Source organism: Tiliqua scincoides, chromosome 1 (genome assembly GCF_035046505.1).
Source record: "Tiliqua scincoides isolate rTilSci1 chromosome 1, rTilSci1.hap2, whole genome shotgun sequence".
NCBI lineage: Eukaryota > Metazoa > Chordata > Lepidosauria > Squamata > Scincidae > Tiliqua > Tiliqua scincoides.
In genome coordinates, this window is record NC_089821.1 from 30,548,013 (window position 1) to 30,554,728 (window position 6,716).

Genomic DNA, 6,716 nt, shown 5'->3' on the forward strand with positions numbered 1-6,716 from the left:
TGACAATCCACCTCCCCCTACTCACCTGAGGCTCACAGGGCCTCACATCACCCAGGACTGTATTGGGGAAGCCTCTCTGAGGTTCCCCGACACTATGAGCTGTGCTTCCAGGAAACTAGAAGCACAGTTTCTGAACCCGTCAGGAGCCTCAGAGAGGCTTCCGCGGGGTCCTAGAGGCTCACGTCTGGGGCAATTGCCCCATCTAAGTCTATGGCAGGTCCGCAACTGAACTCAAAATGGCTAACGTATTTAAAATACCCCTTTTTAAATAGCCATGAACACATATTTATTTCTTTTTTAAAAAAATACCTGGTACATGCTGTCCCCTCCCATTAGATATAAAGTGTTATCTGATTGGGATGTCTACTGAACAAAGGAGCAGGTAGCAGTTTTATTATTTATTTTCACATATTTTATATCACCCTTCCGCCAAAGAACTCAGGGTAGTGTACATCGGTCCTTCCCTCCTCCTGTTCTCACAGCAAATCTGCGAGGTAGTTTAGGCTGAGAGATCAAGTGACTGGCCCGAGGTCATCCAGGAAGCTTCATGGCTGAGCAAGGATTGTAACTTGGATCTCCGCAAAGGCAGGGTGACCAGATACAATGGAGGACAGAGTGCCTATACCTTTAACCACTATATGGAAGAGGGAATTTGGGTGTAGCTCAACACGGAAGGGTTTAAAAAGCTGCACATGCCAAAATTCTCTCTGTAAACAGTGGTTAAAGGTATAGGCAGTCTCTTCCATTGTATCTGGTCACCCTGCACAAAGATAGTCAACAATGCCACCTAACTCACTTTCACACACTTTCTTGGGAGTAAGTCCCAGTGAACACAATGGAACTTACTTCTGAGTAGATATGCATAGACTTGGGGTACAATCCTACCCTTCGCTGGAACAGGCAAGCCAGGAGGCTTGCGTTGTATCCAGCACAGGACAGGGACCAAAAGCAGCTCAGCCATAGGCAAGGGGAAACATTTCCCCTTACCTTTGGAAAAGGCGCCCTTTCCCCAATGGGTCTCCTCTGACTTGCGCAAGTCCGAGGAGAGTGGAGCAGCTTGAAGTTGCTCCATTCTCCCTGGGAATGGGGGTTGGAATCCAGCATAACTGCCGGCTCCCAGGCCCGCCTCCCGCTCCCTGCCCGCCCACCCCTGGAGCCGCCCACTGCCTGCCCTCCCCTGCCCATGAACGCCTCCCTCCCTCCTCCTCCCTGCATACCTCAGAGGCTCACATTGGCCCAGCCAGGCCGGCACAAGCCTCAGTGTCTCCGTTGGCATGGAGGCTTATTTCAGCCTCCGCAGGCCGGCACACCTCTGCACGCCGGCCTACCCAACTCCTGAGGAGGCACAAACATGCCTTATGGCACATTTACAACCCTCCTGGGCTGGCGCAAGGGACTTGTGTCAGCCCAAGTCAAGGGCTGGATTGCGCCCTTGTGTTCTTAACCCATTTTTACCTGGCCCACAGGTATACATATTTGATCCCTCTTGCATATACACAACGTTGAGCAGAAATGGCTTAATGTCATAGCCAGACTTGCAGGATCACCTGTTCCATTCATGCCACAAACTTCTTCTGCCCCTTCCACTTTTGTGGCAACTGGGTTGCAAGTTGTTCATCCATGATTTAGAGTTGTGGTTCCTAAACCTTTTCAGTTGGTGGCAACCTTGACCTACTGGACCACTGGCCACAGCTGCCCATTAGGGCTACAATCCTATACATTGTATAGGGCAACTGGTTTTCGCAAGAATTCCATGGCTCCCCTGGCTGGTTTCTGTGACTCTTTGAGAAGCCACAGGTCACTGTTTGGGAACCAGACTGATTTAGAGCAATAAGAGATAGGTGAGTCATCTTACTAAGAAAGACAGGATGTAAGATTAGGTGAAGCCTGCTGAAACTACCCCTGGCAATTGACAGTACAGCTTATGTCAAAAGTGGCTAGTTGAAGATTGTCGGAGATGATAGCACAATGCTGTTTCCATATGAGATAAGCAAAAACAGCTTGGGTGTGATTCATCTTAGTACAGGGTGAGGTCAGACATAGAAGACCAGACAGTCTCTCCTAAGGAGTAACTTTTAGAATATTACATTAGTAATTGCATTAATTACATCACTTTACTCTTTCTACATGAATATTCATACACTACACTACACTAATATATAGAATATTATGCATGCCTGTTGTGGATGTGTGAGGCTATACCAGGTTCTGAGAATTCATTTGATCTCCAAGACAACTGCCAAAGATTAGGATGCCTTCTAATTCCTTTTTAAATCTTGTAAAAAAAAAAAAAATTCTTTGTACTCTAGAAACATCAACAGTTTGTTGTGACATCAGAGCAACCAGAGATGGGCAAAGCTGCAATCTCAAATTAACCATTTTAAATTCTCCTTATTTTTGTTTCAACTTGATCTTTAAATCTGTTATGAAAATGACAGCCGCTCTGGTTGTGTTGATGTTAGTTTAATATCCTCCGTGACAGTTATAAATGTTCTTGGGCTACGGGCGATGTCACTTGCTGGTGAATTAGATAAATCTCAAACTTTATTTACCTTCTGTATACTTAGCTTTTACGGTTACCCCTCCGACATTAATCTATCGAAAAAGGGGACGATATCATCTTTCAGGAGAAACGTGTCATAAATATTTTGATAAAGTATTTTTAATCCTTGGAAACAGATGGCTGTTCCATAAAGATTGTCAGCTGAGCAGTTTTGCTGACAGAAACATATTAAACAACTGCAGTGGGGGAGGGGGTGTTCCCCCCCATCACCATTAGATGAATTCTGCTATTAATCAATCAACACTGCTTGGTCTTCTGACAGCTAGAGCACACTGGACCTAATTTGATTGTCTTGCTCCATTTCTGACTAATAAATTCTGCATACGGTATGATTTGATGGAAGAGAAAAAAGAATCAGAGCACTGGCCAAGAGGTCTGACCAACTCATTCGGATACATCTGCACATACGTGCACATACACGAAATGCACACAACATTCCTATGCAGCTTAGGACATCTGCAGTCCTTTCTAGTTCTCATGAGGGTACCAGTTTTTTGGTGCTTTGTCGCATCATTGGTCAGAGGTGCTGCACACTTCATTCTGTGATGCTCACCTGTCAGCACAGATGCTCAATGGCGACCAGACCATTCTGCTTGTCCATGGGGCTTTCCATGGTAATCACAGAGGTGTCGTGGGGATTTCTAATCCTGTGGAAGACAGTCCAGTCAAGGCCTCTGGATATACTTTGCACAAAACCTAAGAATCTGCACATAGCTGTGCAGTTGTGTTTATTGGCAGATTGCAGACCTTGTATTTTGAGGAGTTAGTGGTCTGCATAAGTTCTTCTGAAAGATCTATCTGTTCAGTTAAATTTTCTAAAATTGTTGAGTCACACGTATGGCACAATCCTGGGAGGCAGGCGGGATGGTTCATTTGTTGCATCAGTGCTTGCCATAACAAAAGCACTATAAAGCACTTTGCTATGTTGCAGCAGTTGGGAAGGCTGGTGCAAAAGGTCACACCAGCCTACTTGCACCAGCATAGGGACCAGCGCATGCTGCAGAAGGTAATTTCTGTCCTGAAATTTCTGTTAATTTCTGTGCCGAGCAGAAGAGAAACTGGATGGGAGAGGGCCAAGAGGGAGTGTAACAGTGCAAGGGGAGGGCCGTGGATGGTGGTTAGGGGTTGGATAGATCAGGCATAGGAGGAGATCAGGATCAGTAGCAGCAGAACCACCCTTCCCAAACCTGATTGGCCTGCACTGATCAATAAGGACTTGCAACAGAGATATTGATGGTGTAGGTCTGAGTTGATCTGCTGGGGCTTAACTTGGGACAAGGGGACAAATGTCCCTTTACCCTGTGGAGATCAACAGAAGCTGAAATTCCTGCAGGGAATGGGTGCAGCACAGTCCATGCTGTGCCAGAATTTGTGCTGGATTGGGCTACCTGTGAACAGACACCTGTAAGTAATGATGTCTTCCTTTCCATTATCATATCTTGAGATGTTCTGGGCACCAAGCCCTGGTCAAACACAAACACACCTCCACCTAACTGGGTAGGTAGGAAGCAAACATACGGCAGGCTGTACTAGTCACAATGTCAGGACCCTGAAACCCCCAAAATGTCTGGCAATGTTTCAGCCAGCACTGAAACTCCAATTAGTTACCTTTTCTCAGATCTCTTGGCACATTTCTCTCGCTCAGACTGAAGCACTTTGCTATGTTGCAGCAGTTGGGCAGGCTGGGGCAAAGGGTCACACCAGCCTACTTGCACCAGCATAGGGACAAGCACATGCTACAGAAGGTAATTTCTGTCCAGAAATTTCTGTTAATTTCTGTGCCGAGCAGAAGAGAAATTGGGTGGGGGAGGGCCAAGAGGGGGTGGGGAAGGGCCAAGATTGAGGAAGACTTTTCACAGGCTCTTTGCGCTCTATAGGAGTTTAGATGAATGAAAGAGAATCTAAGATACGAAGCACTATTTATGTTATCTGAGTCCATGCATCTGAGCGCAGGGCAGCATTTCAAGAATGCCATAAATCTGAATCACCTACACAAAATTTAGAAAAGAAATTGCTTTTTAATTTCTTAGTCTGTGCATCTCAGAACACCCAGTGGCATGCACAATGGAGCTAGTTGTTTTTGTGTGGGGTTTTTTTGGCATTGTTTTAATTGCAACAATTCCTATAATTCCCATTTGCTGTTTGTCAGATGACTTCATTACTAGGCAGTTACCCCATGCGTAGTTACGTGAAAATAATTCATTGCCTGCATTTAACATTCAGCTCAAGGAAGGCTTTCTGTGTGAGTGAGCCATGTGTGGTGTATATTACAGTATTAAGATTTAGTTCAGTTGCTGCTGCTAGTTCAATTGGTGATCTGCCTTTCCTAATTTAATTCCCAGCAATGTTAATTTTGTGTCACATATGATTGTATTGCACAGATGTCCAAAGAAGGGAGAAGGCTCCCGAAGAGACATATACTAAAGCAGTCGCTCAACCGAAACCTGCTCCCCGCTGGGTACTTTCTGCCAGTCTGTACGAGCAATGGATGGCCTGATCATTTGCAGTTTGTCACACAACATGGAATTTAATTCCAAGGTCAGATGAGCTCATTTACATTATTGTAAAGCCATGCTTGGTTCAGCTGTGCTCAATACTAGAGCATGATTAAGGAAAGAAACAGGATTCTACTCCAGGCAGTTCTATTACCAGATAAATTGAGTTGTCCCATAATAGAAAAAGATTGCTGGTGTTTACTTTTATGACTTGTCTGATCTTGGAAGCTAAGCAGGGTCAGGCCTGGTTAGTACTTGGATGGGAGACCGCCTGGGAATACCAGGTGCTGTAGGCTTATACCGTAGTCTTTCGAGACTGAAGGTTGCCAGCCAACAAGGGTAAGTAGTAATAGTTGACTGAACAATAACTAGATTACACGTGCCAGTTGGAAGCTTCAACTACCCCTGCACTAAGTACTGAAAGCAGCAGCACCCCCTTTCTCACCCCAAAAATAAATATATTGTGCTGGGTTTGCAAGTACTTTCCTTTTATAAGCTTTGCCTGCCCCTTCCACCTGATCCTGTGGTATACACCTATGACCATAAATTTTTCCTGAGCACTGTGCATCTTGGGGGAAAGCAGTGGCATCACTAGGCTGGGGTGGGGGGGTGGGACACCCCCAGGTGTCAGGTTTGAGGAGGTATGTCGCTGCACTGCCCAGACATTCTTTGGTAAAGTACAATATAGCAGGGAAAGCACATGATTAGGTGCTCTGAGAAAACTATTTTTCCTACTATTCCAGGAGACACAAAGTGGAAGGCAGAAGAAAAGGCCCTCCAGGCTCCTTGTTCCTGTCACATCACCGTCATTCTCATCATCATGTTTGCCAGAGTATTAACCATGTAAGTGGGCCAAGTTGGGTCAGTTGGCGGGTAGGACACAGGAAGGGAGAAAGAACTTGGGCATTTGTAATGCTCAACATATTTTTTAAGATGAGGATTATGTAACTGATCATGAAATTTGACCACATCTGTGGTTTTCATTCTCCGTTTTTCATCCTGTTACCCTGCAGATGCCTGATCTTGTCTGATCTTGGAAGCTAAGCAGGGTCAGGCCTGGTTAGTACTTGGATGGGAGACCACCTGGGAATACCAGGTGCTGTAGGCTTATACCATAGTCTTCCGAGACTGAAGGTTGCCAACCAACCAGTTTTCATCATCTTTAGACCTCTCTAAAGCTATTGGGAGTGAGATTTTTCCATACACAGGGAACACTTCTCTCAGAGCTATGTTGAGGACACAACCCTAGAGATGATGAATGGCTCCATAAATCCTGATATTCGTCTTTTACAAATATTTTATGCTGGGTGTTGGCAACCTTCAGTCTCAAAAGACTATGGTATCGTGCTCTGAATGTTATGCTACTTTATAATTTTATGAATATTTTATGCTACTTAAGCATTAAAAAGGGAGAGTTCCTTTCTACTTTACTTTAATGTGCGTTTGAAGTTAGGGGAAGGCATCTGGTTCTGGAAGGTATGAACTAATAAAAAAGAAAAGTATCTTTACACATGTGGGGAGTCTCTTTGCTCACCACTGAATTATTTCGGTTACCCCCCACAAGGGACTTTCAGAATTTCAGAGAATAGCTTCCAGGGCAGAGCATGTGAGTTCCAGATATCCTTGAGCCATGCTATCATCACTTTTGAAAGCAAGTA

The 6,716-nt window shown here is 45.0% G+C and overlaps 1 pseudogene; it reads left to right on the plus strand.

The window, feature by feature from the left end:
• Positions 1 to 6,047: 6,047 nt before the first annotated feature.
• LOC136637732 (5S ribosomal RNA) lies at positions 6,048 to 6,166 on the plus strand (annotated as a pseudogene).
• The last annotated feature ends 550 nt before the right edge of the window (positions 6,167 to 6,716 follow it).